The sequence below is a fragment of the Balaenoptera borealis genome (genome assembly GCF_965194805.1).
Source record: "Balaenoptera borealis genome assembly, chromosome: 6".
NCBI classification, from domain to species: domain Eukaryota; kingdom Metazoa; phylum Chordata; class Mammalia; order Artiodactyla; family Balaenopteridae; genus Balaenoptera; species Balaenoptera borealis.
Window position 1 is genome coordinate 66741509 of NC_138863.1, and position 19505 is coordinate 66761013.

The window sequence follows — 19505 nt, forward strand, 5'->3', positions numbered from 1 at the left end:
AATTCTCTGAAATAGTTGAGATAGATCTCTATTTAAAGACATGGGAAAAGACATAACTATAATTACTAGGAATTTGCAAGAACTAGAAGAAAATTTGGGTGAAAATTTAGGTAAAAATTTGAAAAACCTAAAGGAGTAGATAATTTCCCAGAAAACTGTAAATTAGCAAGACTGACCCAAGAAAAGGTGCAAACCTGACTAGACAGATTATCATAAAAGAGATTGAAAAGATGTTTCAGATTCTACCATTGCAAGAGCAATGTATCAGTAGGGTATGGGGAAGCTTTAAAGAATCTTTGTGACGAAAAGTCTCCAATAAACCGTACACTTCATCAACAAAATTTTCTTGACCTCTACACATTTTTCTGTTGTCCCACTCATGTTCACATTTCCCCACTTACTGAATTTAGGGTCCGTTATTCATCATTGTATTCTCTTCCTTGCATATACACTCACCATGAAGGACTTTTTCTCTCTTCCTCAAATCAATGTGACAAAAAAAAAAAAAAATCAGCTAGTTAAACTCAGCTCTCTTCTACTATGAACCTGCCTCTAGTAGCTGAATGGACGATAATGACTAGAGAAAATGTAGGCTATTGCAAGTGGGTCCCCAGTAGTCGTGCCTGACAATCTAATATCACATTTCCCTTATTAATTCATAACTCAACTCTGTGATACCATGAAAAGGCACCTTTACTTCTTTTCAACTGTCCAACATTTCTTCCCATCTTTTCCATCTCAGTTTATGATATTGCTTCTAAGAAAATTGAAAGAACTCCAAGGCCTGGAACTTCTTTCCTTCTTCGTACTATATTCCATGTACTCTTGATACTTGTACCCATATAGTCAGCCTTCAATCCTGTTATGATGGAGAAACTGTTCTTTCTCCCACCTAAGGTCATCTCCTTCTCTTAAGTTTTGGATTATAATTTCCTCTCACCAATTCTACATCTTTGCTACTTTAACGATCCCCTCTTTCTTCTGCATCATCATTTCCCCCCTATTTCACTCTATTATTCCCTTTGTCTGCAAATATGTTGTAATATCTCCAAACTTAAAAATAAATTCCCTTTCTATCAGTTCCCCATCTCACTATCACTTATTTCTCCACTCCATTTTGTAGCAACTTCCCAAAAGAAGGTATTCTCTATTTCTCAGATGTAATTCTATATTGAACTCCCCAAAATTAGACTTCATTTTCACAGTTCCACCGAAATAGCATTTATCAAGATCATCAGTGAATTTGAATATTACCAAATCCAATGGTAAATTTTCAGTCCTTATCTTCAATATCTCAAGAGAGTTTGACTCAGATTTTCAGTTCAGTCTTGAGCTATTTTCAGTTCAGTCTTGAGCTGGTGAGCTATATTACCTGGCTTGCAAGATACCATGCACAGAGTAGGGTTTTCTCCTACCTCATTTGCTGCCCTTTCTCAACCTTCCTGCCTGATTTCTTCCATTCTTCCTAAACTCTAAATCCTCTCATGGATTGAGGTCTGAGAGTTTTCTATCTGACTCTTTCCTAAGAAAGCAGATCTGGTCCTATGTCTTTAAATACCACCATTTATTTGTGATTCTTAAATTTAGATATGTAGCCTGAACCTCTTCTTGGAATTTTAGATTTTTATACACACTGCCTACTCTAATCTACAGCTCCACTTAAATGGCTAACAGGCTTTTCAAATTTTAACATGTCAAAAAATAATAAAAAAATGGAAGGAAGGAAGGAAGAGAAAGAAAGAAAGAAAGAAAGAAAGAGAGAGAAAGAGAGAAAGAAAAAGATAACATATCCCAGGCTTCCTCCTCTTACTCCAGTCTTACCCATTTTAGTAAATGACACCACAATTTACCCAATGACTCATGTTAAAAACCTAACTCTTTGAGAAATGGCTAATTCTAGGATTGGGGCAGGGTAAATACAAGATGAATCTGAATCATCTTACAGTGATGAAAAGTAAGAAAGGGAAAGAAAAAAGGATAGGCACATGAGAAGTCTATGTCATGTGAGAAGGACAGAAGGACTGACCTGAAAGAACTCTCTATGGTCAAAGTTGGAATAATTTAAGCAATAAAAATTAATGACAGTATTAGATTATAACCCAAAGAATAAAATGAATATCTGTGAGTCTATAATGATATAAATAAATGACTAAATAAATAAATAGGAGAGAAGGAACTAATCTTCCTTACATTAAATTCTGTGATATGATATTTATGACATCACATAAAAATGCATGTGTGTCTGCATAAAAGGGAATTATTCAAGGAAACCAATTTTGAAGAACAGAATAGTTTTTGGACATTGGGTCCACATTTTTTTTCAAGCAGAAACCAACTTTTAAATATAAGATTGATTGCAGGGCTCCTTAATTTCACAAGGAAAATAGAGAATTGTTGCTAGAATTGATCAGATTCCCAAGAAATGTATAAATTCTTACAGATGGTCCTAGGAACACAGCTAAATTGCAGACTGTGTTAGTCAGTGTACTTTCATGTTCAGCTGCAGAAAATAGAAATTAAACTTAAAAAAAGAAAAAGCAATATCCACTGTCAGAAATAAAAGAGGAAGATCTTTACAACACTTGTTCCCTCGACTTTCAGTTAATGAAGCAGTCTACAGTATCTATTTTAATTGTTTTGATTTTCCTGCATGGAAACTACACAGTTACTATTCTGCAGGGTGGGAATGCCCAAATAAAGTCTTGAAGGGTTGCTGGCGCTGCCCTGACAACTTCCATTCTCTTAAAAGAAATGAGAAAAAAACACATATTTGTTACATAAGAATATGTTTTTCTCTGCCACTGTAAGATGTAAGGAGCCTGACCAAAATTTCCCTGTAGAAAGTGCCCAGCACCTAATTACTACTTAATGCGTTTATATACTTTCTCCACATTTCAGGAATATTGCATGTAGTGGCAGACAGAAATGGGGTATATATAATTATGTACTTAATCTGACCCCAAATTGGTCTGCTTGTAACACCAAGGAGCACACTGGCTAATGTCAAGTATGTGTGGATGAAGAAAAGAAAAAAATCTAGATATCATATGAGGAAATTTTGTTACAGAAGTCTATCTATTGATAGACTTCATGATAGATGACTTAATAATAAAGTGATTTTACCATAAAGTGAATAATGACTGAACCCTGAGTGAAGATATTTTACAGATATGAGTAGAGAAATGAAGATTCAATGCAGTTCGAGAGAAATATTAGTGGCATGACAATGTAATAAAAAGTGTTTAGGCTCTGGAGTACCAAAAAACAAAGAGGTTGACATCTTTTGATGTTTTCATCTTTCTTCTGTGACTTTGGGCAAATTACTTAATATCAGTTTCTTCATCTATTGAATGGGCATATGAACTCTGATTTTGCATTTTGTAGGGAAGTCAGTAGGCAAGGCAGTGAGGAAATGCAATTTTCAGAGGAAGGGCAGAGACTGAACACAAATGGGCACATAGTTGACACACTAAGACAATCCTCATAAAGACATGAGCTATTTCACCATCTGAGCTGTTGGAGCCAGGGTTGGAAGAGACTGCTCCTTGTCTTCAAGAATATAGTGCTAGAGGGGGGACCTTCAAGATGACGGAGTAGTAAGACTTGGAGATCACCTTCCTCCCCACAAATACATCAAAAATACATCTACATGTGGAACAACTGTTACAGAACACCTAGTGAACGCTGGCAGAAGACCTCAGACTTCCTGAAAGGCAAGAAAATCCCCACATACCTGGGTAGGGCAAAAGAAAAAAGAAAAAACAGAGACAAAAGAATAGAGACTGGACCTGCACTTCTGGGAGGGAGCTGTGAAGGAGGAAAAGTTTCCATGCACTAGGAAGCCCCTTCACTGGCGGAGACGGAGGGTGGACGCGGGGGAGCCATGGAGGAGAGTGCAGCAACAGGGGTGCAGAGGGCAAAGCGGAGAGATCTCTGCACAGAGGATCAGTGCCAACCAGCACTCACCAGCCTGAGAGGTTTGTCTGCTCACCTGCAGGTGTGGGTGGGGCCTGGGAGCTGAGGCTCGGGCTTCAGAGGTCAGATCCCAGCGAGAGAACTGGGGTTGGCTGTGTAAACACAGCCTGAAGAGGGCTAGTGTGCCACAGCTAGCTGGGAGGGAGTCCGGGAAAAACTCTGGACCTGCCTAAGAGGCAAGAGACCATTGTTTTGTGGTGTGTGAGGAGAGGGGATTCCTTCCCTGTCTGCCCACAGAAGGTAGAGCACTGCCTAAATGAGCTCCAGAGAAGGGTGTGAGCCATGGCTATCAGCTCGGACCCCAGAGATGGGCATGAACCGCTAACACTGCTGCTGCAGCCACCAAGAATCCATGTGCAAGCACAGGTCACTATCCACACCCTTGACCCCAGGATCCTGTGCAGCCAGACACTGCCAGGGTCCAGTGATCCAGGGACAACTTCCCCAGGAGAACACACGGCGTGCCTCAGGCTGTTGCAACGTCACACTGGCCTCTGCTGCCGCAGGCTCGCCCCACATTCCAATTATAACTACTGTACCCCTCCCTCCCCCCAGCCTGAGTGAGCCAGAGCCCCTTAATCAGCCACTGCTTTAACCCCGTCCTGTCTGGGCAGGAACAGAAGCCTGGGGGCAACCTACATGCAGAGGTGGGGACAAAACCAAAACTGGGGTTTCCCTGGTGGCACAGTGGTTGAGAATCTGCCTGCCGATGCAGGGGACATGGGTTCCAGCCCTGGTCTGGGAAGATCCCACATGCCGTGGAGCAACTAGGCCCGTGAGCCACAACTACTAAGCCTGCGTGTCTGGAGCGTGTGCTCCACAACAAGAGAGGCCGCGATAGTGAGAGGCCCACGCACCGTGATGAAGAGTGGCTCCCGCTTGCCGCAAGTAGAGAAAGCCCTCGCACAGAAACGAAGACCCAACACAGCCAAAAATTAATTAATTAATTAATTAATTAATTAATAATAATTAAAAAAAAGAACCCAAAGCTGAACCCCAGGAGCTGTTCGAAGAAAGAAGAGAAAGGGAAATCTCTCCCAGCAGCCTCAGGAGCAGTGGATTAAATCTCCACAGTCAACTTCATGTACCCTGCATCTGTGGAATAAATGAATAGACAACGAATCAACCCAAAATTGAGGCAGTGGACTTCAGGAGCAACTGTAGACTTGGAGTTTCCTGTCTGTGACTGACTTGTATCTGATTTTTATGTTTATCTTAGTATAGTTTTTAGTACTTACTATCATTGGTGGATTTGTTTATTGGTTTTGTTGCTCTCTTTTTTTTCTTTTTTTATTACTTTTTAATTTTTTAAATTTAATAATTAAAAATTTTTTAATTTAATTATTTAATTTATTATTATTATTATTTTTAAGTTTTCCTTTTTAAAATTAATTAATTAATTTATTTATTTATTTATTTTTGGCTGTGTTGGGTCTTTGTTTCTGTGTGAGGGCTTTCTCTAGTTGCGGCAAGCGGGGTCCACTCTTCATCACGGTGCGCGGGCCTCTCACTATCGTGGCCTCTCTTGTTGCGGAGCACAGGCTCCAGATGCGCAGGCTTAGTAGTTGTGGCTCACGGGCCTAGTTGCTCAGCGGCATGTGGGATCTTCCCAAACCAGGGCTCAAACCCATGTCCCCTGCATTAGCAGGCAGATTCTCAACCATTGCACCACCAGGGAAGTCCTATTATTTTATTTTTAATTTTTTTTTTCTCCCTTTTCTTCTGAGCCGTGTGGCTGACAGGGTCTTGGTGCTCCAGCTTAGTGTCAGGCCTGAGACTCTGAGGTGGGAGAGCCGAGTTCAGGACATTGGACCACCAGAGACCTCCCAGCCCCATGTAATATCAACTGGTGAGAGCTCTGCCAGAGATATCTGTCTCAACGCTAAGACCCAGCTCTACTCAATGGGCAGCAAGCTCCAGTGCTGGATGCCCCAGGCCAAACAACTAGCAAGACAACAGGACAACCCCACCTATTAACAGAGAGGCTGCCTAAAATCAAATAAGTTCACAGACACACCAAAACACACGGCCGGACGTGGCTCTGCCCACCAGAAAGACAAGATCCAGCCACATCCACCAGAACACAGGCACCAGTCCCCTCCACCAGGAAGCCTACACAACCCACTGATCCAACCTTACCCACTGGGGGCAGACACCAAAAACAATGGGAACTACAAACCTGCAGCCTTCAAAAAGGAGACACCAAACACAGTCAGTTAAGCAAAACAAGAAGACAGAGAAATACGCAGCAGATGAAGGAGCAAGGTAAAATCCCACCAGACCAAATAAATGAACAGGAAATAGGCAGTCTACCTGAAAAAGAATTCAGAGTAATGATAGAGAAGATGATCCAAAATCTTGGCAATAGAATGGAGAGAATACAAGAAACGTTTAACAAGGACCTAGAAGAACTAAAGAGCGAACAAACAATGATGAACAACACAACAAATGAAATTTAAAATTCTCTAGAAGAAATAAATAGCAGAATAACTGAGGCAGAAGAACAGATAAGTGACCTGGAAGATAAAATAGTGGAAATAACTACTGCAGAGCAGAATAAAGAAAAAACAATGAAATGAATTGAGCACAGTCTCAGAGACCTCGGGGACAACATTAAATGCACCAACATTCAATAGGGGTCCCAGAAGAAGAAGATAAAACAAAAGGGTCTGAGAAAATGTTTAAAGAGATTATAGTTGAAAATTTCCCTAACATGGGAAAGGAAAGAGTCAATCAAGTCTAGGAAGGGCCGAGAGTCCCATACAGGATAAATCCAAGGAGAAACAGGCCAAGACACATATTAATCAAACTATCAAAAATTAAATACAAAGAAAAAATATTAAAAGCAGCAAGGGAAGAGCAACAAATAACATACAGGGGAGTCCCCATAAGGTTAACAGCTGATCTTTCAGCAGAAACTCTGCATACCGGGAGGGAGTGGCAGGACATATTTAAAGTGATGAAAGGGAAAAACCTACAACGAAGATTACTCTGCCCAGCAAGGATCTCATTCAGATTCGACGGAGAAATTAAAACTTTTACAGACAAGCAAAAGTTAACAGGATTCAGTCCCACAAAACCAGCTTTACAACAAATGCTAAAGGAACTTCTCTAGGCAGGAAACACAAGAGAAGGAAAAGACCTACAAAAACAAACCCAAAACAATTAAGAAATGGTAATAGGAATATACATATCGATAATTACCTTAATTGTAAATGGATTAAATTCTCCAACCAAAAGACACAGCCAAAACGCTGAATGCATACAAAAACAAGATCTGTATATATGCTGTCTACAAGAGATCCACTTCAGACCTAGAGACACATACAGACTGAAAGTGAAGGGATGGAAAAAGATATTCCATGCAAATGGAAATTAAAAGAAAGCTGGAGTAGCAATTCTCATATCAGACTAAATAGACTTTATAATAAAGAAAAGAGACAAAGAAGGACACTACATAATGATCAAGGGATCAATCCAAGAAGAAGATATAACAACTGTAAATATTTATGCACCCAAAATAGGAGCACCTCAATACATAAGGCAAATGCTAACAGCCATAAAAGGGGAAATCGACAGTAACACAATAATAGTAGGGGACTTTAACACCCCACTTTCACCAATGGACTGATCATCCAAAATGAAAATAAATATGGAAACACAAGCTTTAAATGACACATTAAACAAGATGGACTTAACTGATATTTATAGGACATTCCATCCAAAAACAATAGAATACACTTTCTTCTCAAGTGCTCATGGAACATTCTCCAGGATAGATCATATCTTGGGTCACAAATCAAGCCTTGGTAAATCTAAGAAATCTGAAATCATATCAAGTATCTTTTTCAACCACAACGCTATGAGACTAGATATCAATTACAGGAAAAAAACTGTAAAAAATACAAACACATGGAGGCTAAACAATATGCTACTAAATAACCAAGAGATCACTGAAGAAATCAAAGAGGAAATCAAAAAATACCTAGAAACAAATGACAATGAAAATGCGATGGCCCAAAACCTATGGGATGCAGCAAAAGCAGTTCTAGGAGGGAAGTTTATAGCAATACCTTCCTACCTCGAGAAACAAGAAAAATCTCAAATAAACAACCTAACCTTACACCTAAGGCAATTAGAGAAACAAGAACAAAAAAACCCCAAAGTTAGCAGAAGGAAAGAAATCATAAAGATCAGAAGGTCAGAAAAAAATGAAAAATAAATTAAGGAAACAATAGCAAAGATCAATAAAACTAAAACTGGTTCCTTGAGAAGATAAACAAAATTGATAAACCACTAGCCAGGCTCATCAAGAAAAAAAGGGAGAAGACTCAAATCAACAGAACCAGAAATGGAAAAGGAGAAATAACAACTGACACTGCAGAAATACAAAGGATCATGAGCTATTACTACAAGAAACTATATGCCAATAAAATGGACAACGTGGAAAAAATGGACAAATTCTTAGAAAAGCAGAACCTTCCGAGACTGAACCAGGAAGAAATAGAAAATATAAACAGACCAATCACAAGCACTGAAATTGAAACTGTGATTAAAAATCTTCCAGCAAAAAAAAGCCCAGGACCAGATGGCTTCACAGGCGAATTTTATCAAGCATTTAGAGAAGAGCTAACACCTATCCTTCTCAAACTCTTACAAAATACAGCAGAGGGAGGAAATACTCCCAAACTCATTCTATGAGGCCACCATCACCCTGATAACAAAACCAGAAAAAGATGTCACAAAAAAAGAAAACTACAGGCCAATATCACTGATGAACATAGATGCAAAAATCCTCAACAAAATACTAGCAAACAGACTCCAACAGCATATTAAAAGGATCCTACACCATGTTCAAGTGGGGTTATCCCAGGAATGCAAGGATTCTTCAATATATGCAAATCAAGCAATGTGATATACCATATTAACAAACTGAAGGATAAAAACCATGTGATCATCTCAATAGATGCAGAAAAAGCTTCTGACAAAATTCAACACACATTTATTATAAAAACTCTCCAGAAAGTACAAATAGGGGGAACTTAACTCATCATAATAAAGGCCATATATGACAAACCCACAGCCAGCATTGTTCTCAATGGTGAAAAGCTGAAATAATATCCTCTAAAATCAGGAACAAGACAAGGATGCCCACTCTCACCACTATTATTCAACATAGTTTTGGAAGCTTTAGCCACAGCAATCAGAGAAGAAAAAGAAATAAAAGGAATCCAAATAGGAAAAGAAGAAGTAAAACTGTCACTGCTTGCAGATGACATGATACTATACAAAGAGAATCCTAAAGATGCTACCAGAAAACTACTAGAGCTAATCAATGAATTTGGTAAAGTAGCAGGATACAAAACTAATGCACAGAAATCTCTTGCATTCCTATATACTAATGATGAAAAATCTGAAAGAGAAATTAAGGAAACACTCCCATTTATCATTGCAACAAAAAGAATCAAATACCTAGGAATAAACCTACCTAAGGAGACAAAAGACCTGTTTGCAGAAAACTATAAGACACTGATGAAAGAAAATAAAGATGATACAAACAGATGGAGAGATATACCATGCTCTTGGATTGGAAGAATCAACATTGTGAAAATTACTAATACTACCCAAAGCAATCTACAGATTCAGTGCAATTCCTATCAAACTACCAATGGCATTTTTCCCCGAACTAGAACAAAAAATGTAACAATTTGTAGGGAAAAACATAAGACCCCGATTAGCCAATACAATCTTGAGAAAGAAAAACGGAGCTGGAGGAATCAGGCTCCCTGACTTCAGACTATACTACAAAGTTACAGTAATCAAGACAGTATGGTACTGGCACAAAAACAGAAATATAGATCAATGGAACAGAATAGAAAGCCCAGAGGTAAACCCACACACATATCGTCACCTTATCTTTGATAAAGCAGGCAAGAACGTACAATGGAGAAAAGACAGCCTCTTCAATAAGTGGTGCTGGGAAAACTGGACAGCTACATGTCAAAGAATGAAATTAGAACACTCCCTAACACCATACACAAAAATAAACTCAAAATTGATTAAAGGCCTAATTGTAAGGCCAGACACTATAAAACTCTTAGAGGAAAACATAGGAAGAACACTGAATGACATAAATCACAGCAAGATCCTTTTTGACCCACCTCCTAGAGAAAGGGAATAAAAACAAAAATAAACAAATGGAACCTAATGAAACTTAAAAGCTTTTGCACAGCAAAGGAAACCATAAACCAGACGAAAAGACAACCCTCAGAATGGGAGAAAATATTTGCAAACAAAGCAACTGACAAAGGATTAATATTCAAAATTTACAAGCAGCTCATGAAGCTCAATAGCAAAAAAACAAACAAACCAATCCAAAAATGGGCAGAAGACCTAAATAGATATTTCTCCAAAGAAGATATACAGATTGTCAACAAACACATGAAAGGATGCTCAACTCACTAATCATTAAAGAAATGCAAATCAAAACTACAATGAGGTATCACCTCACACCAGTCAGAATGGCCATCATCAAAAAATCTACAAACAATAAATGCTGGAGAGGGTGTGGAGAAAAAGGAACCCTCTTGCACTGTTGGTGGGAATGTAAATTGATACAGCCACTATGGAGAACCGTATGGAGGTTCCTTAAACAACTAAAAATAGAACTACCATACGACCCAGCAATCCCACTACTGGGCATATACCCTGAGAAAACCGTAATTCAAAGAGTTATGTACCACAATGTTCATTGCAGCTCTATTTACAATAGCCAGGACATGGAAGCAACCTAAGTGTCCTCCGACAGATGAATGGATAAAGAAGATGTGGCCCATATATACAATGGAATATTACTCAGCCATAAAAGGAAACGAAATTGAGTTATTTGTAGTGAGGTGGATGCACCTAGAGACTGTCATACAGAGTGAAGTAAGTCAGAAAAAGAAAAATAAATACCGTATGCTAACACATATATATGGAATCTAAAAAAAAAAAAAAAAAAAAGGTTCTGAAGAACCTAGGGGCAGGACAGGAATAAAGACGCAGATGTAGAGAATGGACTTGAGGACACAGGGAGGGGGAAGGGTAAACTGAGATGAAGTGAGAGAGTGGCATTGACATATATACACTACCAAATGTAAAAGAGTTAGCTAGTGGGAAGCAGCAGCATAGCACAGGAAGATCAGCTTGGTGCTGTGTGACCACCTAGAGGGGTGGAATATGGAGGGTGGGAGGGAGACGCAAGAGGGAGGGGATATGGGGATATATGTATACATATAGCTGATTCACTTTGTTATACAGCAGAAACTAACTAACTAACTAAACTAGTTATAACTAACTAACTAAAGCAATTATACTCCAATAAAGATGTTTAAAAAACAATTAAAATCCAAAAAAAAAAAAAGAAAATAGTGCTAGGAAGATGTGTATGTCTATGTGTAGGCACATATCTTCCATAGATCTTAAGGGAAACCCATAACCCCATATGCAGTGGGAGAAAATGAGGCCCTCCCATAGTGAGAACAGAGCCATGTCATGGGGGTTGGAGGAAGCACTGAGGTTGGTATTTGACCTCCAGATCCCTTTTTGCCTTTCTCAGTTACTTGAACTAAGATAGCTCTTTTTTGTTTAAGCTAGATTGTGTAGGGCTTCTTCACTTGAGTAAAAAGTCTTGACTACCATAACCATGACCATTAACTGACTATTTTACAGAAGTGCTAGGACAAATGCCAAGTATTACCAGTAAAAGAAATGCAATTAAAAAACGGGTATAGTTATTTATTACCAGTAAGGAAAATAAAGTCAATGTGGTTGTGTTGACAAGTCCTGTTTTACCACCATACTGAATGAATTCTCTCTCTCTTTTATCTTACATAGAGAATTTAAATACTAAAAAATAAAAAAGAAAGAAATCTAAAAAGGTAATTTCTCCCAGCCTTTTAAGATAGAGGAACCAGTTGATTTCTTTGATTCATGCCTGGTAATCAGACTACAAAATGAATGCAGATCAATGCCAGATGGAGGCTATCAAAACAAAAATTGGCCACAAAGAAACAAAAATGTGTTTAAAGTTAATCTGCAGCTACAATATGTGGGATGCTGAACAGAGCAATTTTGTTCCCTTTTATCATACCTCAATGTTGAAGAAAGATTTTTTTTTAATAAAGTGAATGATTTATCCTTTAACCCATTTGCAAAATAGGTAAAGAAGACTCAGCAAACCACTATATCTATTTATTTGTACTAAACACTAGTGTTTCTAGCTTTTCCTTCTTCCACATTAAGCAATATCTATACTTTATCTTTTTACTACTCCCCAGTTAAGTGGAAAAAAGTATAGCGCTTTTTTGCACCATTTTTTTCTTATTACCATATGTGTGTGTGTGTGTGTGTTTGTGTGGATTTGAAATGCATTTTGAAACATTTTATTGTGTTTATTTATTTTTGTAGCCTTTGATCAACGTCTCCGTGTTTCCCCCACCCTCCAGACTCTGGAAACCATCAGTCTATTCTGTTTCTATGAGTTTGTTTGTTTTTTAATATCACATATAAGTGAGATCATACAGTATTTGTTTTTCTCTGTCTGACTTATTTCACTTAGCATTAATGCCCAAAATTCCATCCATGTTGTCACAAATGGCAGGATTTTCTTCTTTTTATGGCTGAATAATATCCATTGTATATATACACCACAACTTCTATATTCATTCATCCATCAATGGACACAGGTTGGTTACTGTAAATAATGCTGCAATGAACATAAGGGGTGCATATTTCTCTTTGAGATAGTGATTTTATTTCCTCTGGGCATTTGCCCAGATGTGGGAATATGGTTTTAATTTTTTGAGGAACCTCATATTGTTTTCCATAGTGGCTGCACAGGGGTTCCCTATTCTCCACGTTCTTGCCAACATTTGTTATCTCTTGTCTTTTTGATAGTAGCTATTCTAACAAGTGTGAGGTAATTTCTCATTGCTGTTTCGATCTGCATTTCCCTGATGATTACTGAAGTTGAGCACCTTTTCATGAACTTGTTGGTCATCATATGTCTACTTTGGAAAAATTCTATTCAGGTCCTTTGCCCATTTTTTTAATGGATAATTTATTTATTATTGAGTTTCATGAATTCCTTATATATTTTGAATATTAACTCCTTATGAGATATATTATTTGCAAATACTTCCTCTATTCCACAGATTGCTTTTTCATTTTGTTGATTATTTTATTTGCTGTGCAGAGCTTTTCAGTTTGATGTAGTATTACTTGTTGATTTTTGCTTTCGTTGCTTGTGCTTTTAGTGTCATTTCCAGAAACCTATTGCCAAGAACAATGTCAAGGAGATTTTCCCATATATTTTCCTTTAGGAGTTTTGCAGTTTTCAGCCTTACAATTAAGTCCTTAATCCTTTACAAGTTAATTTTTGTGAACGGTGTATGATAGGGGTCCAGTTTCATTATTTTTATATGAATGTACAGTTTTTCCAACACCATTTATTGAAGAGACTCTCCTTTCTTCATTGAGTGTTTTTGACTCCCTTGTAAAGTATTAGTTGGTCAAACATGCCTGAGTTTATTTTAGGGGTATTTAATCTGTTCCAGCGATCTACGGTCTGTTTTTATGCCAGTACCATACTGTTTTAATTACTATAGTTTTGTAATACAGTTTGAAATAAGGAAGAGTGACACCTTCAACTTTGTTCTCTCTCAATGAAACATATTTTTAAGTGGATTTTAAAATAACCTTGAACATTTTTAAGGACCTCTTAATATACCCACATTTCCAGACTAAATTATATTCTCATGTGAAATTAAAGAATATTTTATGATAAAACAGAGTCAAAAGCAATAATAGTTTTATATTAGAAAAAATAGTTTTCACTTCATCATATTAAAAGTTTGAAGAAAAATAGGATTATCTTGATATATTCCAGTGAAGAATTTGATGTAACTTTATGTTCATTATTAATTAAAAACCTTTAATGGAAGGATACCTCCTTAATATAAGATAAAGGATATCCTACAGTCAAATTAAAGGTGAAAACCTGGAAACATTTCCATTAAAAGAAAAAACCCTATGCCTTTCTTAGTACCAAAAATTAATCTGTTAGAACATATATAGAAAAGTCTCATTCGTAACAGGTATGAAAATATTTTAAAAACTTAGGGACTCAAGAAAAATTCACCGCAAGAAGAAAAGCATAAAACTCTACTGTGGGTAAAATGACAGTTAAATATAGAAAGATTATCTGACATTCCTGGAATGGAATTATAAGGTGTCAATTTGCCTTATGGCCCAAATTAACCTATAAATTTAACGTAAATCCAATGGCATAGCAGTGGTTTTTTTGGTAGCTTGACAATATTCTTATAAAATTCAAATAATAATTATGTGAGAATAACTAATAGAGTCTTTAAAGAGTATGGTAGTGTATTGTGTTTCTCTTCATAGCAGTGGGTTAGGGAATATTGGGAACTCCTTTGTGAGATAAAACTTACTACAGAGTCATAATGTAACAGTGTTGTTGGTTTAGGTATAACCATCTAGGTGATGAAATAGAAAGAAAACTACAGACACTGATCCTACTACAAACACTGAATAAGAATTTGGTTCAAGATAAGAACAGAACTTCAAATTGATAGAAAATATTATATTATTCAGTATATGATTTTAGGAAAACTGGAAATTTATCTATTTCACAGAGTACGCCAACATAATTTTCAATTGGTCTAATGATCTAAATTTTTAATGGAAATTTATGAAAGTTCTAGAGGAGGTTATTTGTGTGCAATTAATCTTTGGAGCTGAGGTCTCCCCAAACATCACCTAAAAGTCAAATCCATGATATATTTGACCACAAAGACATATTTCTATGGCAAACATAAACAGAGTTAAAAGACCAATGACAAAATAGGAATGATACTATTGCATATATGTTAATAAAAAATCCTCAATATAAAACAATGAAAAAGAAAATCATAATAAAAAAAGAACCAAAATAGACAATTTATACACACAAAAAAGGGCAAATAAATAAATATATAAATAATTAGCTTCCTACTATTCAGAGAAATTCAAGTTAAAGCATTAAGAGAATATCACTTTTGCTCGGTGCTTTGTGACCACCTAGAGGGGTGGGATAGGGAGGATGGGAGGGAGATACAAGAGGGAGGAGATATGGGGACATATGTATATGTATAGCTGATTCACTTTGTTATAAAGCAGAAACTAACACACCATTGTAAAGCAGTTATACTCCAATAAAGATGTTAAAAAAAAAAGAGAGATTATCAGTTTTTGCCTATCAAATTGGCCAGGTGTATATGTACGTATATAAGTATGCACCGAGAGAGTGAGAGAATGCCTACTAAGGTTGGCAAGATGTTAGAGGAAAAGGCACTCAGTTACTTCAATTACTAGAAGTGAGCACATAAACTGGTAAAATTTTCTGGAGGGCAATTAAAATGTACCCTTTGAACTATGATTTCCAACTTTAGGGGAAAATTTATAAACATATTATAACAGCAATAATTATATTAGTGAAATATTCTAGAAAGCTATTGTAATAAATGGACACAATAAATCCTGTTAAGCTAAAATATATTAATATAAATTGAGAAAATATATAGATTTTGTGAAATATTGACAAATACATAGATAATTAAAATTACCCATAATGCCACTATTCAGAGAAAACTTAAGGTTTTCTATAGAAAATATGTGTTTCTCATTTTGTTTCTGGATCTTATTACATTCATACCTCATGTGTAAGATTTTACAAATGGAATGAAACTGCAATATAATTTTGCAATTAATGTGAATTATTTATTAATGTGAATATGTTTTTATGTCAATAGATACATTTGTTTAGCTCTTTTTAATGGCCACATGGGAATCTATTATATGGGTTTTCCATAGATTATTTAAACAATTGCATAGCATATAGTTTCTTTATAATTTTTCACCATAAGAAAAAATACTGCAAAAATTAAAGCTAAAATTTTTTAAATATTTAGCTTTTTAAAGTAATAAATAAATGTTAAATACATTGATTCCAAATATTTCAATGTTCTAATTTAGAATATTGAATTCTGACTTATTAATAAATTTAAAACTATGTAGGAAGTTTGGAGAGTGATTTCATTTATACTGACAATATTATATGCATACATTGGAAACCATGAACATGTGATATAAAAACATTTTTCCTATGGGTCTGTACCTGTTGAAGGAGACCCTAATTGTATCCAACAATCTTAATGAATTTCTATACAATTAGTTAGCCTATTTCACTTCACTCATGTCGTCATGTTTAAGATGACAGAAATCATTTGATCAATTAAGACATGTACTTTTTAGAAAAAAGTCATGAACATACCAATCAAAAATAAATTTATTTAGGACCTAGCGTTATAAGAATCAAATAAAATAATTTGTTTAAAACATCTAGCACAATGCCTGGCAAATGATAAAATGTTTAATAAAGCTTGCTATTATGATTATTAACATTAAGTAATGTGGGGGAAATATAAGACACAGCCCTTGCCAGCAAGGAACTTAAAATATTGTAATCATAAATTTCAACCATTTCTTTATTCTAGCCGCAAAGCTAGCGAATCCTAAAAATGTAAGAGCTGCTTTATTGAAAATAACAATGCTTATTTAGGTTGTTTATCCTGAATTCCATTCATTCTTTTTTTCATCAAAATATTTATCTCATATTGAGGGGACTTTTAAAATATATATGCTTCTTTATTAGCGTCCATAAATTTTAGTTAAGTTTACTCCCTCAGTTTTCTTTTGCAGCTCATCTAGCTTTATGCATATTTTTTAAAAAATCGAGGTCAAATATATGATATATATCTTATGGAGCCATGACGTTAGCATAGCATTTAATTTTAGTACTGATTAATGACCACTATAATTGTCAGCCTAATCATCAATTTTTTTGGTAAATAAAAAATTCTAAAAGTGTGCGTGTGTGTGTGTCTAGAATTGTATATGTATCTGAAATATGTACTACTGTCTTCAAGCCAACATGATGGTTGTCATAGAAACAGCAAACAACAGAAAGTCAGAGCTGACATAGCAAGAAGATAAGGGACAACATCTTTGGAGAAATTATGAAATAGAACAGGCTAAAAAGTTAGAAAAATTAACTATGTTTAAAATTAATAGTCCTTATTTCTTCAAAACAAGTTTCCTCAAAGATGGAACTAAATACCCCAAATGCTGGCATTGTTAAGATTCAAAATATATACATTTTTTGAAATGTATAAATCGTGGGCATCAGAGCAAATTTTAAAATGAAATATATTAAGTATTCTTAATTGTGAATATTTAAAAGTAATTTTATTAATATGATTTAAAACTAAAATATATACATTTTTATATCCACTAACATTATCATTCAATCATGGCATAAAAATATATAGCACTGAGTGCATTTCAGTCTCCACAATATCACAATTAATGGGACCCACTATTGTATTTCAGCCAGAAATATCTAGTGCTTTTAGCACTTGGTGCAGCAATCTTCACCAGCTTTCACAGTACTTTGGAAATCGTTTTATTAGAATTTGGTTTGAGGTTTTTATTTTTTGCCATGCTAAGACCACTGCAGATATCCATTAAGGTTCTTAAAGTGATTTAATAGTTCATTATATAAAGCGAGTTTCATAACATTTCATTCAAATTTCTAGAATTGTAAATTACATAAATCAATCTTCATTACTGCTCCATTGTTATAATATTTGTGAGATGAGGTAAAGCCAAATGCAAAAAATTGAGTGTCCATTTCAATTTTATTTATTTTTTTCTCTCTTTTTTTTTTAAACATCTTTATTGGAGTATAATTGCTTTACAATGATGTGTTAGTTTCTGATTTATAACAAAGTGAATCAGCTATACATATACATATATACTTTCCTACCTGAAAATTAAACATCATTCAAAGAAAATGCCTTTCTAGTTTTTATATGCTGACCTTTGGTTGAAAATCAAATATTTATGTTTTGTTATATTTATTATGACTGCTCTTTCTTCATTACATTTAAAAAAGTACTTTTAACATTAATCTAATTCTCAATGGAATTCAGTAAATTTCAGACACTTAACTATTCTAGTTCATGCCTGATCACTGTAGCCAAACATATAAAACATATGGTACAATAATTCTGTGGCCCTAAAACATTCCCGGTTTATTCCCAAATTCTTCAGACAAAAAAAGAAGGAACATTTTCAGAGTACAAACAAGTACTTTCCAGAGTGAAATGGTTAAATATTGCAGCCAATTCAGAAATAGCACCAACTGGCTTTTTTTTTTTTTTTTTTTAGCAGAACCAGGTTTAATTCTTTTTTGCATTCACATGCACACAAGTATACTTCCCTCGAGCTGTCAGAAAGCATCAGATTGCCTGATTTGCATGATGAATTTTAAAATCTTTTGAGAAACACAAGGACAGTTGCTTCAGGCACTATGATTTTATCATCACCATCATAAACAACAAGTATAATGCCAGTCAGCCTCTGGTATTCAAACCAAAGCCAAAAGATTATGGGACTTTGAAAATGCTGAGTAGAATTTTAATCACCCAAATTCATTTGGATCCATTTTTCAAGTCACACTATTTTGCAATTGGGTAGTCATCTCCTTATTGCCCACGACCACTTCTAGATGACCCCAAAATAAAGATATGATTCTTATCAAGAAGTTTATAAAATGCAAATACTCTAAGAAATATTTGTGAACAAATTACATTGTCAGGTGAAAATATTCTGATCACTAATGTAAAGGTGGTGTCTTTAATATTTAATAGCAGCTCTACTTCTTGTACTCTTTATGAAATTCAGCTACAAGATCAGTTCCATCTATAGACATCCTGAGTATATAAGAGCTGTGGAAAAATGGAAGATTTTCTATAAAGTATTTTGGATCTCATGCTAATAGGGCCTTATCCCTTGAATAATGTAAAAAATAGTACCATTAACACCACCAGAACTATCTTTATAATTAGTTTTTTATAGTACCTAACTGAGAGTTAAAACCACAAGCAATGTGTTGTTTTTCTAGATTCACTATGATATCAATATATAAAATTTTATTTGAAACTCGGTCTAATTGTGCTTTTACATTTAAAGCCAAATTTAAGTTTTTCAGGGCTTAAAACAAACAAGCAAACATAAAAGCCAATTCTTTACCTAGGCAGTAAAATGGAATATAATTACTGCATTCAGTCAGAAGCTGTGACTGAGTCTCATTGAAATGCAAGTTAAGTGGGTTTCTGAAGTCTTGAATTATTGAACAAGTAAAAGTAATGTAGGGTCCTGGAGTTCAAGGGATGGAAGGGTATCATTTTTTTTTTTTTTTTCAGGGAATCTAGGATGACCATTCACCCTTCTGGCAGAAGTGGAATATACAAAGGTTTTACTTCTAAAGTAAATGAAATAACCTTCTATTTGTTAGCTGCCAGTGAAGATGCACACCGCAGACTGCATCTCACCTACTTTTCATCGTAACATTTTCACATTAT

At 35.5% G+C, this 19505-nt stretch overlaps 1 protein-coding gene across 7 annotated transcripts in view; it reads right to left on the bottom strand.

Moving 5' to 3' along the window:
• The window catches only part of CSRNP3 (cysteine and serine rich nuclear protein 3), a gene marked incomplete at its 5' end in the record, with an annotated part of 250330 nt that overhangs the window by 152474 nt on the left and 78351 nt on the right, over positions 1 to 19505 (bottom strand). The window contains one exon of one of the 7 annotated variants that reach the window (XM_082395307.1): positions 402 to 6008. The exons of the other annotated variants lie outside the window; for them this stretch is intronic. Of the gene's footprint in view, positions 1 to 401; positions 6009 to 19505 lie in introns of those variants that run through there. 7 annotated transcript variants of the gene reach the window in all.